The following is a 21108-nucleotide window of genomic DNA, read 5'->3' on the forward strand; positions in this document are numbered from 1 at the left end:
TATGTAATTCAATCATTTGGCCCTAGGGCCAAATGTGGAGTTTAAGATTGACTGATAACTGACATATACACCGTATCATATGATATTTCTGTTTTTATTTTATGTTTTTCACAAGGCAACAAGGTAATGCCTACTGCAAACTAGGAAAATAAGAACTGACCTTTTTTTTACTCCTGTAAAAATAGTCCTTCTTCAAAGAGAGAAGCAATTAAAAAGTAACACTTTCTGTAATTTATGGAACTCTTATAAGTTTCACCTTTAGCCAGAGCTTCAAGAGTGATTCAACCAATTATAACTTTATACCTGCATACATGCTTAGGTGATTAAAATTAGTGAGAAGTTTGCGTTTCTGTTGTAAAGATAGGAGGTGATTTATGATAGATAGATAGATAGATAGATAGATATATTTAGATATATTGGTAGATATTTTAGATACATTAATAGATTTTTTTTTTTAAGATAGAGTAAAGGTTTTTTTTTAACCAGTAATGATACCTTCCTTTGTATAAAAACATAATGTAAAAAAAAAACTTTTTATTTGGGGCCTACCACATTCACATTCCACAGGTCTCAGCAGAATTATTATGGTTATTATGGTTACAATATTCACATATTATTTATGCAATGTTATTTAAACAACAAACAGTAATGAAGGGAAAAATAAAGAGTAAACAATGACTAATTCAAGTTCAGAAAACCCCATACATAGAGCTAGATTTAAAAAAAATACATTGGCTTTATTAGCTTATGCACTATGGGACTGATTTATAAACATAGCGCAGTTGCAACCAATCAACAGTTGCAAAATTAATTTATGATTTCATTGGTTACTATTGCTAACTGCACTTGTGTGGCCTATGTTTGTGTAAGTTTATAATTTTAACATATATTATTATATACGATTTAAAAAGTATGTATTGAATTCTATATTGTTGTTTGCAGAGCATAATTCCATTGTTCCTGTTGGTATCAGAATAGCATTGTGTAATGTTTGTGCGACATAAATAACACATTAAACTCCCCATGAATACTCTGCAGTAAAACAGACAGCTAAGTAAATGAAGATATATATTTAAATAAGATGCTAAAAGGTTTTAATGGGCATTCTAATGAGATTCTAAAAAAGTGCAAAAATAATTTATATAGCAATTATAGGCTAATCACATGGATTGCTAATTCAATTTACATCCTCTACTCCTAGTAATGCTGATATCCTTGCCAGTTTAAATCTATTACTATTCCATATACAGAATATAAGTGAATATGTAATATATATATATATATATATATATATATATATACTTCTTGTATTTACTTGTTGCTGTGTGTGTGTGTGTGTGTGTGTGTGTGTGTGTATGTATGTACAGTATGTGTGTGTGTGTGTGTATGAAGTTCCTCTAAATGTATATATATATGTATAATATAATAATATGTAATAATATTACATATTATAATAATATGTATTTATGCAGAACTAAAATACAGTATTATGTAGCGCTTTACTTGCAAAATAAAGCATATCACCTTTTATTCTACAGAGTTATTTCCCTATCACAGTCAAACACACATAAGGTTCTGTTTCATATGAAGCAAATTAGCTATAGCTGAGGAAGTAAACATAAACTTACCCTGTAGGCTATATCCTGGCCTGAAGGGGCATACGATTTAGACTATAGTGAATCATTTTACTGAAAACAAAAACTATACATTAAAACTGCAAGAAAAGTCATGAATAGTATTATTATGCATTTATGGCAGAATGTGATTGCTTTTTCAATACATTTGCCTATGCAGAGTTGATCTAAATGACCCTTAGCCCCAAGACAACAGAGCTGTGCTTAGAGAGAGATTCACAGTATTCACAGGTTATTCCCTTAACCCAACATTAAGGCAGATATAGGTAGAATGATTGTGAAAAAAGCTTGTACAGAAAAAAGTTACAACACATTTTTTATCTCATTTAAATATATTCTGCTACAGTCTGCCACTCAGAAATAACTTCAAGGTTAATAGGAGTTGTGAACCAATGGTAAATGTATTCTAAGCAGAAAAAGCAGCTTTAAATAATTCAATGTATTCTCTTCATATAACTTTTCTTTCAACAACTGAGTCATTTTTATAAACTTCAGATCCCAAATACATTTTGGGAAAAAGTTACTACAGTTAGTCTTCTGCCTTCTGCCACATTTTCCTTACAATACAACCCTTTATTATTTCACCTTTCCTTCCCTTCACTTCTGAAATAGGGAATCTGTCTCATCATTCTCATCCAAAGGACAGAACCTACAACACCAGCCATACCAAACACAAAGATGGAATGCTGTAATATATTGCCTTTGGCAGATTTTCTCAGGATTAAACAGAGAACATATGAATTGATACTTAATATACATCCTATTATCTTTCCCTTACAAACAAGAATATTCTTCTTTAGTTTAACAGAAAGGTGAACCTTCAGATCGTTAACAAAAACAAATGCATTTAAAACATTAGAGCTGGTACAAAAACGCGAATGGATCAGAAAAAAAATTATTGAAGCAGTTAAAACTTATACCAAATAATGAAGCAATATTAGAGGCAGGGACATTTCTTGATAGAAATGGTGTAAAAGCAAAGTTTAAAAATTGTCTAGAAACCATTTAATGAAGGCTTACTTTTTATTAGATCCAGTTCATTGCATTTATGCCAAGGTGATTGGTTAAAGAAATTCAAAAGACACTAGAACACATGAAAGTTAAGAAAAGGCCAGGACCTGATAGTATTCATCACAGTGTACAACGTGAGCTTAAAAGGAAAGGGAACACCAGTTCTCTGGAGGGGGTGGTACTTTTGGTGGGCACTGTCACAGTGAAACAAATGTCCATGTTTTCTCATCTGGTGCTTCTTTTAGGAAAAAAAGCACTGGCCTGGGAAAAAAATAACACAGTGCTGCAATCTTACTTACCTTTCTCAGGCACCTCTCTTTAGACTCTCGCAGATACAAAGTAGAGAAAAGTATTTTCTTTTATTTCCTGATGCAGGTCAATTGTACTGGGTGATTATATGGATCAGTTTGGTTCTATATTCCCTTTGTTTCAAATTGACCCCTAACCCTTTAGATTGTAAACTCTTGTGGCTAGGGCCCTCTGATCTTTTTCCTACTCTGTAAAACCTTGTTCATTAAATTATTGTACGATCTCTATTTGTTATAACACTTACACCAGTACTGTGAGCAGTTTGTCTAGCTAATTCTTGTTTTTTATATTTGCCAGATATATAAATAATGGCATTGTACTTGTCTAAATTAGTAACTAGTAACATACAGAAGTCCATTTCAAAAACAAAGAGTTAATACAGACATGAGAGAGATTTATTGCAGAGGATTTGGAAAATAAAGTCTGTAACTTAAAATGTAAAAGATAATTGCAAGAATAAAGCAGTGAACTACATTCATTTGTATGCAAACGACTGAATAAACAAAGCATAAAAATATACGGCACGATTTTAAAGAGAATTGGTGCTAGCAGAATCATAGCAAATGCCTAAGTGTGTATTGTTGTATCTTTAAACTGAACAAAACAGTTTTTATTAATTCACCAGTGCAGGACTTATTATGCATCTCGCTCTGTAATGCCTTTGTTGGGACTTATGTGATTTTGTTCTTAAAATATAAAGAGCAGAATAAAATTAAGACCCATTAATGGAACCAAAGTAAAAAAAAATGCCCTTAAAGTGCATTCTTTCTTTCTAGAAGAAACCCCCCCCCCCAAAAAAATGATAAAACCAAAGATAGTAGTTACATGACCTTTGTGCTCCTTTATCCAGCAGAATAAAGCAGTGGGGTTGAATAGGGAAAACCTATGTACCTCATGAATACAGCCAGAGTTGTATTTATGGGTAAAAGGTCAGCGCTTTGTGCTCCATACTAGACTGCACCCACACCCACTGCACCCTTTTACCAAATATGATGACTTGCACTCTGCTTTCTGCCCAACCCATAAATAAAATAGCTTTCTTGTGTGCGCTGGCATAATAAATGCACATTGCTTACTAAAAACCACGTTCTAGAATCATGAAAAGCTTTTACTGTGTATATAACCAAATAGCAAAATGGTCTCACATAACTCATTTGTCACAAAAATTCAGAAGATAATTTTGTTTAAGGAACTCTAGTTTTGATGTTGTTGATCATATCAACAATCATGCACACATAAGCAATTTAAAAATTTATATTATCTCTGTGGCAAAAAGAAGCAGATTTGTGACACAGACTGAAAAGACCTTGTCATCCAGTATGTATATATAATGCGCTCATCATAGACAGCTGGATAAAAAGATGTCAGTTACTACAGTAATGCTGAGAAGGAGATAAAGAGATATGGAAGCAATAGATATGATGGCAAATTTCAGAAAACAGTGATAAAGAAAAGTAGTAGAATGTCAAATCATATAACCATTGACCCCTTGAGTACAGAACTCAGAAGCATTATGCTTCATTATACTAAATAAAATATGTTGTGTGCCTTTGTACTGTAGAATGTAATGAGATCCCAGTATGATGCCTTTTTACTCCAACATGACCGAGTCATCTCATCCTTTGAGTATTTATGTCTCCTTTTCTGCATTCACATAAAACAGCACCATTTAAGGAGGAATATTGCCTCTTTTTCCAGCCGATTAAAACAAGGGCTTACCTTCATTTCAAAATGATTGCAGTTACAGGATGGTACTGATAGCTTGCAGTTAAGCTTGGAGTTACTTGCAAGAGGCAAATCATTCCCATAAACTATTAAAAGTACTGCGCCACCAAATAGCTTTTACCAAATAGCTGTTAAAATTGTTCTCATATGGTATATGAGGGCATTCAAAGAATTGCTTTGATATGTACTGTAGACAATAAGCACATGGGCAACTTCATTCCACTTTGTGGCTCTGCAAACAGGTTGCATAGCTATCTGTATCATATAGAAGGAAGTAGTACACTAATCATTCCTCCACGTTGTCCCTAATGTGGAGTCCCAAGATCAGATTTTACATTTGGTAATTATTTTTGGAGTTCATTTTTTCATGATTAAAATATATTTTGTTAATTGTACTGATATCCCTTTAAATAGAAAACCAGATGTAGTAAAAAAGATAATTCATCTGAGCTGCTGTGCAGTTCTCATGCCATACCTCATTAAATATAATAATGAAACCTCTGACAGTGCTGAAAAAATGTTAATTTTCTGTCTTTTGTGTGTCTAGATCAAAATACACAATTTTGCAGACCATTGCAGGATTTAAAGTAGAAGGAAAGGATAATACTAAGTAAGCTTTTTGAGAAAGGTCTATGTAAATACACCTATAAACACTCACAGTTCTGCTGATCTAAGTCCTCTATGAAAAGAAGCACTGCATTCACTTTCTTCTGTTCTGTACCCATGAGCTTCTGCATCAGGCTTCCTTCTCTTATCTCAAACCTTTCAGGGCACAGCCCCTTCTCCCTCCTCTCTTCTCCCCCTCCCTTCTTCCTGCTCCTATTTCCCTTTCCCCTCCCTTCTCTCTCCTCCCCCCTCACCTTAGCAGTGAAAGATGAGCTAACAGGTTTCGCGATCAGTTACCCCAAACCCAGAACAATTGCCATGGTCCCGGTCACAGCTCACACTTCTGCCTATAACAGTCACCTTTGGATTTAGGTGGAGCCCTCCATTACTCCGCTACTGCCAGGTCTTAAAGTGAGAGAACCAGGGCAAAGGTTCTGAGTGAGCAAGGGAACCAGATCATTGGAGGAAGACTGGGGCAGCTTACTAGAATCAAAGTCAGGCAGGTTGGGTCAAAACCAGAACAGTAGCGTAGTACAGAATCAGGATCCATAAGAGAAGTCAAACAGGCAAAGGGGTCAGTGCAGATGGAGTTCACTCGAAGTCAGGATACAGGCAAGAGTCAGAACCAAATACACCCAGCAGTCTGCTCAGATAGGTGAACGGCAAGGAAACTGCACAGCAAGCAGTGGGATCCTGGTTCAAATAAAGGCAGGAGAGATGCAGGCAGGAAAGTGATGTCAGACTAAGCTAAAATGGCAGCTGATATGTTAAACATACCGATAATATGCTTCTAGGGCTGTTTATTTAGGTATGGTAAAGCATTCTATATAATAAATATAGCTTGCACTTTTGTGACTTATCTATTGGCAATAAAATAACTCAGTAACTTTCCTTCCTGGTGATATGGGTGTCTTAGCTGCAGAAGAGATTCAGTTTTGTTAAATGTATAGAAAATAAAATGACCTTGATAGAGTGAGCATTTGTATATATATATATATATATATATATTTTTTTTTTTTTTTTTTTTTTTTTTTTTTAAAGATTCATCAAAAAACATAAAGCCAAGACCTACATTCATACCTGCATTGAAAGTTAACTGCATACTGTCTTATTACTTACATGCCTAATACCTACTGCATTTTATGTTGCCCAGAGTGTATTTCTTTACCCCAGTGTCTTGGTATTCCAAATTGTTTCCATTGCCCACTGCTGTTGTGTGGTACATTTTTACAAGCGCTGCATATTATCAGACCGGGTACTAAAACTGTCTTGCTGTTTTGTTGTTATCATTGCCTCTATAGTAGCAGCTTTTCTTCCTCGGATCTAAACATTTGATTTTTATGAAACCCCTGTTGATACTTCCTGACTGGTAATATTCTTAGTGTACCAAGGCCCTATAAACAACATATTGCCTTATGCGCATACAAGTTAACACTTACATCATTCGGAACTCAGGGGTTCCATTGACATGAATATCATAGACACATGCACAATCTAATCCATATGGAGAATGATTATTCATTGAATTAATGTAACCTCATGATGAGAATCTGATAGATGTTAGAAGCAAGCTGATTGATTCAGTGCGAACTTATAAAAACTGAAAATAGTTATAGTTTTATTTCTCCATCCATCCTCAGAGTAATTAATTAAGCTATTAAAGTGTTTTTATAACTTTTTTTAGTCTGGCATATATTTACTCTGCGGTTGAGCTGGGCTGCTTGTATGGTTGTCATCATAAGAGACTTGTTCCAGGGGGAATTTTCACGGTCAGCTGTGACTGGGCTGCACTTATCAGTAAACACCTATCATTTACTAAACAATTAGCTTTCAAGGAGTGTGTTTATAATCAGCTTGAAAAAGGAAAATGTTCTAAAAGCTTGCTATGGTTATCTTAGTTAGCCAATAAAGGTATCACCTTCATACCACTGTTGTTATTTTTTATTTCACAAGGGTTACCCTGTAACATTTTGACTGGCTAGCGCCGTACACAACCTTTTCCTGCATCTAAAACTGGGTAAAAATAGCATTAGAGTACAATTTACATTCCCCTTTAATGCCACAGAACAATATGCAAAATCCCATGCATTTATACAACCATACAGTTATTTTATTCAAATCTGTAAAATTATTTTATCAGGCAAGAACTATTGACTTTAATGCTTTACAGATATACAGTAGTGTGAAGTAATGATGTCATTCTGGATGTTAGACTGGTATTAAAAAAACAAAACATATTTTATACATTTTTATAAATGCAATTAGATTTTTGTAATGGATTATTTTTTGTAATCGCAATGCATGGCATTGATGCATACATGAAGGCAACAATGGAGCTTTAAAAATGCATAATTTATTTTACACCATCTTTTAGGCCTTGTTATGCAGACCCTTATAAATATGCTTCTAAGTCCTCTAACATCATTAAGATCTTGAAATACTGAATTTACCTGTAGATGACAGTGTTTATTCAGCATTTTATATATATATATACCTTCTCCAAGAAAGCACTCACGGACCAATATAAAAATAAAATAATTTATTAAACAAAAAAGTCTACGCGTTTCAATCCATATAGGATCGTCATCAGGATATATGGATTGAAACGCGTAGACTTTTTTGTTTAATAAATTATTTTATTTTTATATTGGTCCGTGAGTGCTTTCTTGGAGAAGGTGCATGAATATAGGGTTAGCACCCGGACAGTGGCTATTATTTTGGTGAGTGCCGATATCTGGACTCTATATATATATATATATATATATCTATATATATCTATATCTATGCTTGCCTGAAAACCACCCCACCCCACCCCATGATCAGATTTTAAAAATCTAAATATATTAATTATACCAAGGGTTCTATAGAGCCCTTTCAGATATCTTTAGTTAAAGTAACTAATACAGTTTGCAATGGTCTGTACTTGGTCTGTACTATTTGTACATGGTTATTGATTATCATTTCCAACCAGGTAATACTTTAATCCACCCCTTTGGAGCATGGGCAGAAATCCTTCGCTGAGCCAGATCTGTATCTGCGTAGCAGAAGATGCTATAAACATGATTTGCCATTTTAAAAAGTTTGAAATTTATCCAGTTGCAGCCACTTCTTTCACAACTGTGATGCTGTAAAATTGTTTGTAAAGTAAAATGACTGTTTTTCAGCAGCATAGACGCCAAAATGGATAAAGAATCAGATTTGCTGTGTTAAAGCAGTTACAATTAGTTCCATTCATATGAGTAGCAGATGGAAAATTGCTGCACTCTGCAATACAGGAGAAAATACACCAAAACACTGATAGGGCGATATTTTTAGTTAGTAGAAGTCTGTGTGCTGTTTAACATTGCTCAGACCTTGCTTATTATCGATTATCAGTATGTTTACCCATGTGTATTTCTTTTCTCCAGCGGAACTGATCTATTTCATTTGTATAAATGTGACAATTGTTCAGGCTTGGCGATAGTCTAACATCTGCAAAACAAAGCATAAAAAGAGTAATCAAATGTAACAATGTAAAGATCAAGTAGAAGATCAGTTTACCACAAATGAGCAGTTTAGAGTTGTCCCCATCAATTTGTTTCTTTTACTAACTGCCAATATGAAGACAATCCTAAAAGCTGTGTCACAATATAAAGTCTTCATAATATAACATTATTATAACAGTATGGTTTTCAAACTTGTAGCCTTTCTAAAGTGCATGTTGCAGCTCTCTACAGCTGGTTGTTTGTGGTTTTAACTTTTCTTTTAATTCAGAAACTTTATTGGCAAGTTTACAAGTACAAAATTTCATAAACCACATATATTTTGGGAGCTATTATAACGCACAGTTTTGTATTGAACAGGTTTATGTTGATTGGTTGAGAAAAAAATGGGTTCTTACACTATGTTATTATATTTGTATGCCATGGGATTATTTTGAATTGTTACAGGTTATTTTCTAAGCGTGAGATCCAGGACTGCCATATTTTTGTACATTGTTATATTGTATTGAATATATACAGATTGCTGCATTTTTCCTGTAAACTCAAGTGTCATTGTATCTACAAGGGGGAGTCTGCTTTGTGTAGGATACATTAAAGCAATCACAACTTTACATGGACATTTCATTTTATCACATGCAATTGTGGTTTTGGCTTTGCCTTTGAAGAATGGCATCCATTTGCACAGTGACTGCAGACATATTAATGTGGTTGTGGGTTGTAAATCATCCCTGTTGTCTCTTAAAATTTACAACCTTGTAGACTGAGGCATAAGTAAATTAGATTATATGCCCATTATGCACAGGTCAACAAAAAGTTGGCCCACTCCTGAGTTTAACCCAATCTCTTCCAACCTCAAACCAACTCAGCTAGCTGTCATTACTTTTATGCCCCTTGCTCTGCCCCTTTCTAACATTATGGGGCTGGGGGGTAGGGCAGGCACAAATATATAAATGGAAGGAGGAGGACTCTAAGCTTGACCTCCTAAAAGAGGAGTAAACCCCATGGATTTTTGGCTGTCCCATGCAATACTGATGACTATAGTCTCAAGCATTTTGTTATGATACCTAGTGATTTGACCATTAAGTCATTCATTTTTACTTGATAATATATTTCCCTTGAGCTGACTAATAGAAATACATAAAATACATGTATCATGATTCATATGCCTTAGTTCTAAGAGGCAATGAGTAAGGACAGTGTTGTTGAATTTCAAGACCATCAAAGCAAGCATCAGGCAGACAGACAAACTTCCAGCCCATCCAGAATCTACAGTTCTTCACATACTGCATTGACAACTTTTATGATTGGCCCACGTAGCACAGGCAGCATTAGGATAAGACAACTAGTTTACCATATGATTACCCTTGCCTACTAACTGACTGCTGTCTGGGGCTCCTATTGGCAACAGCCCACTGCTGATTTTCTACATGACTGTAAGAAATACAAACATATTGGGTTTAATCATGGCATTAAAGCAGAGGAAGAACACCACAAATGTTTATAGCCTCGTAAAATAGTTTTACAGTGTTGAAACTTTGGACTGGCCTTTGGTAGAGCTGGCAGAGAATTCTTACCAGAGCCCCCTTCACACACACACTACAGAGTAGCTCAACTGTTAATTTTTTAAAGGTTACCAATTTATAGATACTTTGCTTTTAGAAAAGAAGAATCAGTATTGAAAGGAGAACTAAATACTAAAGAAGTAGGATAGAAATGCACCAGCTTCTATGACAGATAAAAATAATTTTCTGTTTGATGATTTTTTACAAACCCTAAGCTTAGCCTCTTAACAGTTCTTAACAGTTGCCAAAAGAATACAGACAAATAACCCTGATACTTATAATGCTCATAATATAGCCCAACTGTCTAATACACCTTTACCAATCTACGACAATAACATCACACATTTATAAAATGAAAAAAGAACAAATAGATTACATCCAATTAACACAAGAGGTAGCTAAAAATATTATAAAACTGTTGAGAAATGTAATCAGTAGATATTGGATCCTTTTTTGTCTAAATGTAATATAGGCTAGGATATGTTATGGAAGCATATCCCTGCAAAACTGGAAAATAACTTTGATATATTACTAAGTTTATTCATATAAAAAGGTGGCAGATTATTGATATGAATGATATGAACAGAGAAAGAGTAGGCTGTTAAACACAAAACATTTTTCCGTGTGTCATGTATCTAATTCTACATTGTGCAGCATTTAATAGTTTTAGGCACTGGAAAAAATTGTTCACCCCACATTAAACATTTAGATTAATGACCTGTTTCTTTACTTATTGTTCAACCTTTATATTGTCTAGAGCAGCTGTCGCAGGGTCAGACCCCTGTAGATGCCTACAGAGCTAACACATGGTCTGCAGCCTCCCTAAAATCATTATTCTTCAATACAGTTGAAGCTGGCTTACTTTTAGTTCATGGCTAGTTCATGCACAATCAGACAGTGAAGAACAGTACTGCAAATCTTACAAATACTTTGTAAAACCATGTCACAGCCCAAAATTTATTAACTATAGACTGCACATTTGTATGCATGTAAAGTCAATGTGGGTGCCCAAACAGCACAGTTATACAAATAAAACATTACTAAAGACCCACCCAAGGCTGGGCATTAGAAGGAAGAAATGCTGCTTCTAATACAAATTATGATTAAAACAATGTGCAAAAATGGGACCACTAAAAACTTCAGCTACAGGGCAGCAACCTAGAAAATGAGGTTACATGTTAATAAGTGCTAGGTTATGCACTTTGGTAGAGCTAATATCAATGTGACTTACTATGGGGCAGATTTATCAAAATGTGAGTTTAGAGCTTAATACATAAAAACTCACCCATGTTCTGTTCATTCCTATGGGATTTAAAGAGTTGTATTTATCAAATGGTGAACTCTAACTTTCACCCATTGATAAATACGCTTCTAAAAATCCCATAGGAATGAATAGAACATGGGTGAGTTTTTATGTATAAAGCTCTAAACTCACATTTTGATAAATCTGCAACTAGATGTTAGTGTGTTTGGGGGGACCCGTAATTGAGAAGGATCTTGGGATTGTTGTAGATAACAAGTTGTCTAATTCCAGGTAGTGTCATTTTAATAACCAAGGCTATTGTGATACTGAAATCTACAGTTAGTACTGATGTTGGTATATATGGTTTATGTATGTGAGTATATAGATAGGCCTACATAAGTTTGTGTATAGATGTGCGCTAGGGTTCACTTGGAGGGGTTACACTTGATGGACTTTGGTCTTTTTCAACCCAATTTAACAATATAACTATGTGTGTGTATATTGTGCACCCACCAGTTGTGCATACCTAACCATTGTAATCCTGTATTATATTGTAGTTATGACTTCAGCAGCAGAATATGTTTTTTTTTCTCAAAATAAGGTTTAACATTATTTCATGGCAACTACTGTGTATTGCCATGTATTGAGATGAATGCTTTAAACACAATAACTATAATGTTTGTTAGCACTTTGTAATATAGACCCATCACTGGAAATAGAAACACATCATAAACCTAATTACTTCTAAAATAAAATGAATTAATGGTATCATATAGTACTGGTGCTCACACCTGCTATTGGATTTGAGCAGAAGGCAGGTTTCGTCTTCTCAGGAGTAAAGATGGGAAAATATGTGGCTTCACTTTCATACAAGGTATTAGTTTTAAAACAATCTTCTCAGTACTTTCTATATACCTGAACAAGAAAAGAAAACACTGAAAGTAATTATCAAATTGTGATATTATGAAAACAATGGTGCTTAAAAGTGGGAGAAGGGCTGGCACTGTAAAACCCTGTAAAAACTAGTTGAAAAATCTCATAGCAATTGACTGCATTATGAATATTGGTGCCAATAGGACTGTACAGTACAGTGTACTGAATTGCTATATGCAGGCACTTCTACATCAACAATTTTCACTTTTGATATTGTTCCTTAGGGGCCCCCCACTGTGTCACTGGGGACACTTGTCTATGTACAAAAACAGGAAAGCTAGGTCTATGGGACAATGCTGTCAGGCACTTTAAGAAACCTCATTTACAACTTGTGGCTTATGAATGTCCCTTGTTTCATAGGATAAGAAAATTTGTAAGAAATAATGTACATTTAAGGTGATATATAAGCATCGAACAAAGGTTTTTTAAAGTTTAGTTTCCAGACTATATATATTTATTTATTTACACTTTTTAAACTCTTAATTATTTTTTTAATTCTGGATAATTATTATATTGATATGTGACACATGACAGTGGATAGTTATACTTCATAGTAGCTACTGCTTACATAGTAATGTCAGTCAGACCTTGACAAAGTCTTGGCAGACAGCCAAGTCGGCTTCCACCTTGCTAAATACGATACAAAAGTAGAACACAGTATGTTATTTTTAAGAACACCATTTTTTCCTTGCATACCAGAAAGCCCTGAGAAGCAGCTGGGGAAACAACAGTGGATTTGGCTCCTGTGGGTCTTACAAGAACTGAAACAGAGAAAGGAAGGAAAAATGATAGGTTGCTTGTAGCGGTTTTATTCTCCAAATCTGTACATCACATGGAAGATCTGTGACTTTAGCTTTGAAAGAAAAATGTGTATGTGCCTTGCATTGTACTAAGGAAATCTGTATCTTCTTTATATTTTCTACAAATGTTGCATGCTAGTGATGTTCACTATCATTACATTTTTCCTTTCCAACTCCATATTGTTTTATGCATAACATCATCATTTATTTTAATGACTAGTTATTTCATTTAGAGCAGTAAATACAAAAAGTAAACAAAGTTTTTTATAATAGTTAATAAAATATTTAGACATAGCTTTTGCTATTAACATTAATGTTACGTGTCTGTGCAATAAGCTTCATTGCAAATACATTTTTGTTATTTAGGAATCATCTGAATGGCTTTAGGGGAAGTACAACTTTACCCCAAGTTCACCCATGTTTTTAAACATTTTAACTGACCATGACCTTTTATCCACTCTACATAAAAACCCCCACTTTCAAAGTCACAACTGCATAACTTCATTATAAATATAGGAGGGTAAAGTTTTAGTCTTAGAAAATCCCCTTAAAGGATAACCCTAGCACTGCACCTACCTGTTGGAGGGGGTGGAACTAACTAAGACATTACCCTAAGGCATGAGGCCTTAGTAGGAGAATAGGATCCAATAGGTAGGGCTAGCTTGTTAAAGTTTAAATCCTGCTATAACATAAAGATAGAGTAAGGCTAAGAGTAGTTAGCAGAGCAACTAGAAGTTCCTCCAAAGAGAACATGAGGGATAGTACCCTAGGCATCATCTGCCAACATATGAACTTAAGCAGATAGGCTCAGCGATAAAGAGATCCCAAGAAGAGCGCCATTGAAAAGGCCTTGCACTCTGCACTTGGGGCAGAAGCAAATAACCCCTCTATTCTTTTCTAGTCTCCTTTTATCTAGCCTTTCCCTGTCAGTGCTTACCCTATTATTTTTATTATCTCATACCCTTGTCTTTTCCTGCACTCCACTTCTAATGTGTAATTTCTTTTCTGCTTAAGCACTTGCAGAAAGACAGCAAACTAATTGCCTTTTTGTACGTGCAAAGGAAGTGATCAATGTGCAGAGGGCTCTGCACAGGTTGGTTGAGTTACTGAAAGATTCAGAATCATCTTAAAATAATGAGAATTCATGTCCAGGGACACTTCTGGCATGTGAGAACAGAAAGTACCCAGAAAATGTGTCACTAAAACAGGCCACTCTGCTAGGTGTCTGCTATGGTCAATGATCCTAAAAATCTGGTGCCAAACTTACAAAAATTGAAATGCTAGTTCGAAGTCCAGCTTGCCTTAAAAAATTATCTACCTTGTCTTAAAAAGGGAAATTGAAAGCAAACTTCCCCTAAACTGTTTGTTATTATAAGTATCTTATAAGGGTATTTTGTCTTCTGTTTCTGCAATTAGTATATGTGTAAAAAGTTGAAATAAGTTTATTTCACAGTGCGAAACAAAGACAAGACAGCGTGAGATTCAAAATGAATTAATTGGCACTAGCTTCAGGCATTACTTTATTTGATACAGGCAATGATCTCTCAGCTAACTTTTTTTTTTATCTTCCTGAGCAAATTGTTGTGCAATCCTATCTGTGTTTTATATTGGTTGTTGTTACTTTTGAAAATGATCTTTATGTCCTGATTTGGATCAGTCTAACTTTTACAATTACCATATCATCTTAACATTTTAAAATATTGTGATGCACAGTGTTGATATTACATACTGGCACACTTCAATGCTCTGTGTGCCACAATATCACTGACTACTAAGTTCCCTCCTTATAAAATCTACCATGAGGCTGCATTCCACTAGATAATGTTACATACAGCTCACCTTTCTGGTACAATAAATTATGGAATGGAATTTACATAATATGTTCACATTATATTACTGAACCGGAAAAATTGTTTAGTTAGATAAAAAAATACATTGCAATCACAAATGTAAAAACTTTATTGCTTTTGTTAATGAAAGCTGGAAACCATAGGGTATTCCATACAGACAAATTAAATACTGTATTTAGATCAGTAAAAATCTGGGCACAATCAGTTAAATCAAGAATATAAAGCGGAAAGCATTCACATATTTCCAAACTTGGCAAGCTAAACACTACATACACTAGTACAATAATAATGAAATGAATCAAGCAGGACTAAATATGTAGTAGTAGTAATATTCAGATGGAAAAAGTGAAAAAATAGAGTACTGTATAATAGGAGTTATTTATGACTGAAAAGGCAGTGCACAAACTGCAAAAAATTGATGCAAACCACCATTTTTGCACTTTGCACAATGCTATCATTTCTGTTTTAACTGCCACGGGTCTTTGTTCTACACTCTGTAGCACAAAGAACTGCAGCCACCCCCACAGCACTACCCTGCTTGTCATTCAGACTTGGAAGTTAGGGAGCAGTGATGGATGCAGGATACACTATCCTATGGCAGGAAGTAAGGACAGAATCTATAATAATTTTGTCACAACCTTCCTTATCCCATTAAAATATTATGGCAAAGAAGGAAGAGAGAAAGAAGGGCACATTAATATGAATGACATCCCAAAAAATTGGGGGATGGTTAACCCAGTTAAAGACTGTTTCATATTAGCATTAAGGTAAGGGCACACTAAGGAGTGTATTTATTGTAACAGTGGAGACCAACATTACCTTTGATGTTGTCCATAGCAACCAATCAGCAAATGATATTTGAACGGCCACCTACAAGCTAGAAAACAAAAGCAAAGATATGATAAAATATCATTGTATTCTACAGAGCTTATCTGTTGTCTACTATGTAGTCTGTGCCTTTTCTCCTTTTCCAGCTTAAAGGGCTGCCCCCGTGGCTACACAGCAGCTTATTTATATAAACTATAGTTGTGTTTCTGAAACAAACACACCAGTGTAGGGCAACAATACATTTTAAATTTAATTATATTTAAGCACTTGCATTTTTTGGTGTTGCTGTTCCTTTCCATTCCATCCCTCCTCTTTTTTTTTTTTTACTTACTTCAACCACTAAATATTTGGTAAGGAAGTCACCATAAACACTAATTAAAATGAGAAAACAAGTAAATAAATATTGTGAAATAAATGTTTTGCATTATTTGTACAACATTCAAATTTGGAGGTGTTGTCCTCTAATAACTCTCAAATATGTCACAAACTATACCCATGGATCTAAGATTACATAAATGATCAACTGCCAGATTGTTTGTTGGGGTGTCTCAAAGTATAATAAACAAACAACACTCTGTGTGAAAGGGATTTGAGAATCCCCAGCAGAAATGCATTACAAGCAAAATCCAGCTATAGGTATGGGGCCTGTTATCTAGAATGTTCAGGACCTGGGGTTTATGCATAAGGGATCTTTCCATAATTTGGACCTTAAATTTACTAAAAAATCATTTAAAGGAGAAGGAACAAGTAATAAAGAGTTAATCTCAAGCTGCATATTTCTCCCGTTCAAATGATCAGAAGCCAAACAGGGAAAAAAAAACGCTGAGCTGTGTAAAGAAAGTTCCCATAATGCCTCACTCCTGCACCGAGACCCAGACCAGTGTGCATGCTCAGTTTGCAAGACTATGAGGAAGCTTCCTGCTGATTGTCTCATATCCACATTCCTTAGGGGCGGGGGGAGTGGATTCTTAAAATTTTTGAGGGAGGGGGGAGCAGGAGAGGGGAGAGAGGAGAGAGCTGTGTGTCTATGGCAGAGGAAAACAGACACAACAAATCTTTTGACAGAGAAGTCAGTGCAGCGTTTCTGTGAGTGCTTATGGCTGTATTTACATAGACCTTTTTGATAAAGCTTACTTAGTTTTTACCTTTCTCTCTCCTTTAAACATTAAATAAAGCCAACAGGACTGTGTTACCTCTAAGAAGGATTAATTATATTTTATTTGGCATCAAGTACAAGGTACTGTTTCATTATTACAGAGAAAAAGGAAATCACTTTTAAAAATCTGAATTGTTTGCTTATAATGGAGTCTATGGGAGATGACCTTTCAGTAATTCAGAACTTTCGGCATAATGGGTTTCTGGATAATGGATCCCATACCTGTACTGTATAACAATATTTTCTAGTAGAAAGAAGAATCTGCCTTGTAAAATAAAACCACCTTAAAAGCATAGTAGGTGACAGAAGGAGTGACTCCTCCAAACAGGATATCAATACAGTTTGCAAATAGAAAGATGTTAATACACTCTGTACTGTGTATTGGTGGCAAATGCAGTGATAATAGGTATTGACTAAATATCACTGAGTACAAGCCTAACTGTCTGTAACACTGTACAGTATGAGTGGCAGGATGCTGATGGTGGGTCTTCTTTATGCTCATGAATATAATGCATCTGACTGACTTGCCTTGCTGTGGAGACATATCTCTGGAACTTTTCTCCCTCCGTACAGAATATGTATGCTTCTTATAGCACTAATTATGGTATATTACTGTTTAGCCATTTATATAATCACCCATTATTCTAGTAGTTCTGAAAGAAATTCAGGGAGAAGGTAAAATTCATATTATGATTTTATAATGTTTATACATTTTCAATGTGTTAGCATTCAGAATTGCTTAGTTAATGACAGCAAATAAGGGTGCAACAAATTTAGAATTGCAAGTCAAAAAGCCATTTGCTTTAGAGATGCTATTTTCATTTAAGCAAACGTCAAGCATTAATACACTTCCCCATATACTTTAATGATATCGACCAATTGGGGATTTACTTAAGTAGGAAGGACTCTGCTGAGATGTAATAGAAGTATTTTTATATTACTGAAGGAAATGCTTGTCTCACTAGGTAGCAATATATTGCTTAATTATAATATATATACACTCTTAAGTTATTTTGTTTGTCAAGTGGCAGATATCCCTAAGTAGCTTTTTTAAAAAATAAACTTTACTGCTAAAATGCCTCTGGAGTCTGGTGGTGAAGTTATTACGGTAAGGTTACGAAAGGTGAAGAAAAAGCAGAGTGTGTTTGGATAGCAATAACTGGGCACGTTATTACAGATGAATGTCAATCTAGCCTACCATTGTCTCTGGTTTATTGTCTTCCTTCTAATATATCTGATAATAAAAAGAATTGTCTGTTTTTATCTATCATCTTTATTTTGTTGTATTGTTTTATAGTAAAGAAAAACTACAGAGATTGTTTCTACAATAAATCCATTCGCTTGAGAACAGTGAGTTAATCGTAGCGCTTTTTGGGACTCACAGCACTTTTGGAATGTGTACTCTTATTGTTCAAACGGCTCTCTGATGAGCTTGCTTTAGGAGTTAGGTTATTGTATGTTTAAAACACTTTAAACTATAATACCTGGAGTTCTGAGACGGCAACAGACATTGATTTTAGTATGACTGATTTAACTCCATCCAGTTCCAGTCAGCTGGATGGAGCTCTCCAATGCATTTTTATATAGGTGGCCCCTTCCATCCCCTGGGACCTGGTGTTTTCTGGAGTAGGGGTTTATCAGTTATTTGGATACGCCATACCTTAAGTCTATTCAAAAATTATGTAAAGGATGTGTACAGACTATTTCACCTGGAGGGTGCCAAAATGTTAGGTACCCAGTGAAATAGATTGCTACACTTTTCCTTGGGACGGAGGTCCTAGGTGGAGTTTTCTTTTAAAAGGAGCACTGGCCTGTAGAAAAAACTTAGTGATCTATTCCATGTGGGGGGGGGGGGGGGGGGGGGGCAAATATTTTGCCTCCAATAAGGATTAATTGTATCTTAGTTGTGATCAAGTTACAAGGCACTGTTTTATTATTACAGAGAAAAAGGAAATCATTTGTAAAAATTTTAATTACTTGATAAAAATGGGAGATGGCCTTCCTGTAATTCTGAGCTTTCTGGATCCCTGATTAAAAAGTACATCATTGAATTAAGTAACAAGGTTAAAAAATAAAGCAAACTTATTGTTATTAAAAACATATACACAATATATAGAAAAAGTGGAGAGAGGAAACTGGAAGATTAAAATAAATACAGTTGGGCAATATGTATATTTTTGGATTCATGCACCAATAGTTGTATATACCTATATATAATATGCTAAATTGTTGTTAACATAAAAACAATGTTTCATATTTATGGAATATGCATTTTCAAGCACGTTTATAAATCATAACAGAAAATCGTGAAAAAATGGTGACTTTCTGCTTGCTAAAATGATGATGATACACTTACCATAGACATCTTAAAGGAAAACTCCGTCTTCCAAACTTGAATTTGTTAAAGAGATCCACATGACACAGACACCCCTATCACTGCAATCTGTTCCTTCATAAAGTATGAATAAATACCATTTTTATATGCTGAAATCCAGCAGCAAAACAGTTCTTCTCTTGCTGCATCTTTTGAAATCCTGGGGGGGAGGAGGGACTAAAATAGTGATGTTACAAATTGTAATAGACTGAATGCAGAAACTACATAACCCACAGTGCATTGAACTGTGTTCCTTTCCTTATTGACAACATTTTTTTTTTGAATCTCAATTGTAGATTTTGTTTTGCTAAATCTCACAAAATCAAGTTAGAAAAACTCAAACTGATTTTTTTTTATAAAACGTCTTTAATACATATATTTTTATAAATATGGTAGAAGCCTTTTCATATAAACCAATGTAATGTTTTTGAGAAAAACCTTATAGTCTTTCACTTTCCAAACTGAACATTTTTTTTGCAAAGTGGATGTCATCAAGCCTACTACACCCCACAAAAGAGTTGTTTCAAACGGTTGAATTGTAAATTAACCTTGGAATCTCGACTATCCTTGATTTTGAAGAAACTAGAACACGGGTCATTTGTCATATGGCAGTGTGCAAAGTGCAAAAACTAAATGCAAGCTACCCCTTTGATTTATTTTACTTTTTCAACTGCCCCCACCCCTCCCATAGCACCTATATGATGCAGGGCCATTTGCTCCAGAATGGAGCTACTCATGAATACATTTGTGCCTGCATATGGAAACATTGCATTCATAAGGGACAGGGGTGAGCAAAAAATTTGCCATGCCGAATTTGCATTGAACCGTGAGTTTACAATTTTTTTTGAATTTGCTGTAAAATGCATTGTCCAAATGCTCCAAATGCATTTTCTCTCCTGCATGGCGATACTTCTGTGATTTCTGTCTGCAAAACCCGTGACAAGCAGATCTCTCCAGAACGCTCATGCCCAGCATTCTTGGTGGTGCTGATGGAATAAAAAGATCATTCCAAATTTTCAACTGTGCTTTGCTTGATATCTTTTTCCAAAGGTTCACCTTACTTTTATTATTATCACATTTAGTGCCTAATCACAGGCAACATTTAGCAAGGGGCTGTGTAACCCACTGCAAATGCTTATCAGCTCCATGTGACTATTCTGCTGGGGATATCCGAAGATAATTATTGCGGATTACCAGCATTTTTGGGGCCCCCACAAACTTCATGGGAATTACATTTGGAGATGTATAAGCCCATGTTGACTGTGGAACACATTGTGGCCCTGTCAAGTGTTTTTCTTATACCTTGCCATTAATTTAACCATGTGATTGCTTTAAAGGATTAAGTAGAGATGATTGCCTTTTAGTTCCCCTATTTCAATTGTCCAGTAGAATTAAAAACACGATCTTGCATACAATTATACAATACAATTATTTATTATTTTACAGCTAAAATAATTTGCCTCACAGGTAATTTGACATCATTGGGGTGAACCAGTGGAAGGTAAAATGTACATGTTTATGGGTGTGCTGTATATGTTCAGCAGTGGGGTATGAGGTCTACATACACTAGACATTTATTGTTAATGAAAACAGTT

The sequence above is a fragment of the Xenopus tropicalis genome, chromosome 4 (assembly GCF_000004195.4).
Source record: "Xenopus tropicalis strain Nigerian chromosome 4, UCB_Xtro_10.0, whole genome shotgun sequence".
Classification (NCBI taxonomy): domain Eukaryota; kingdom Metazoa; phylum Chordata; class Amphibia; order Anura; family Pipidae; genus Xenopus; species Xenopus tropicalis.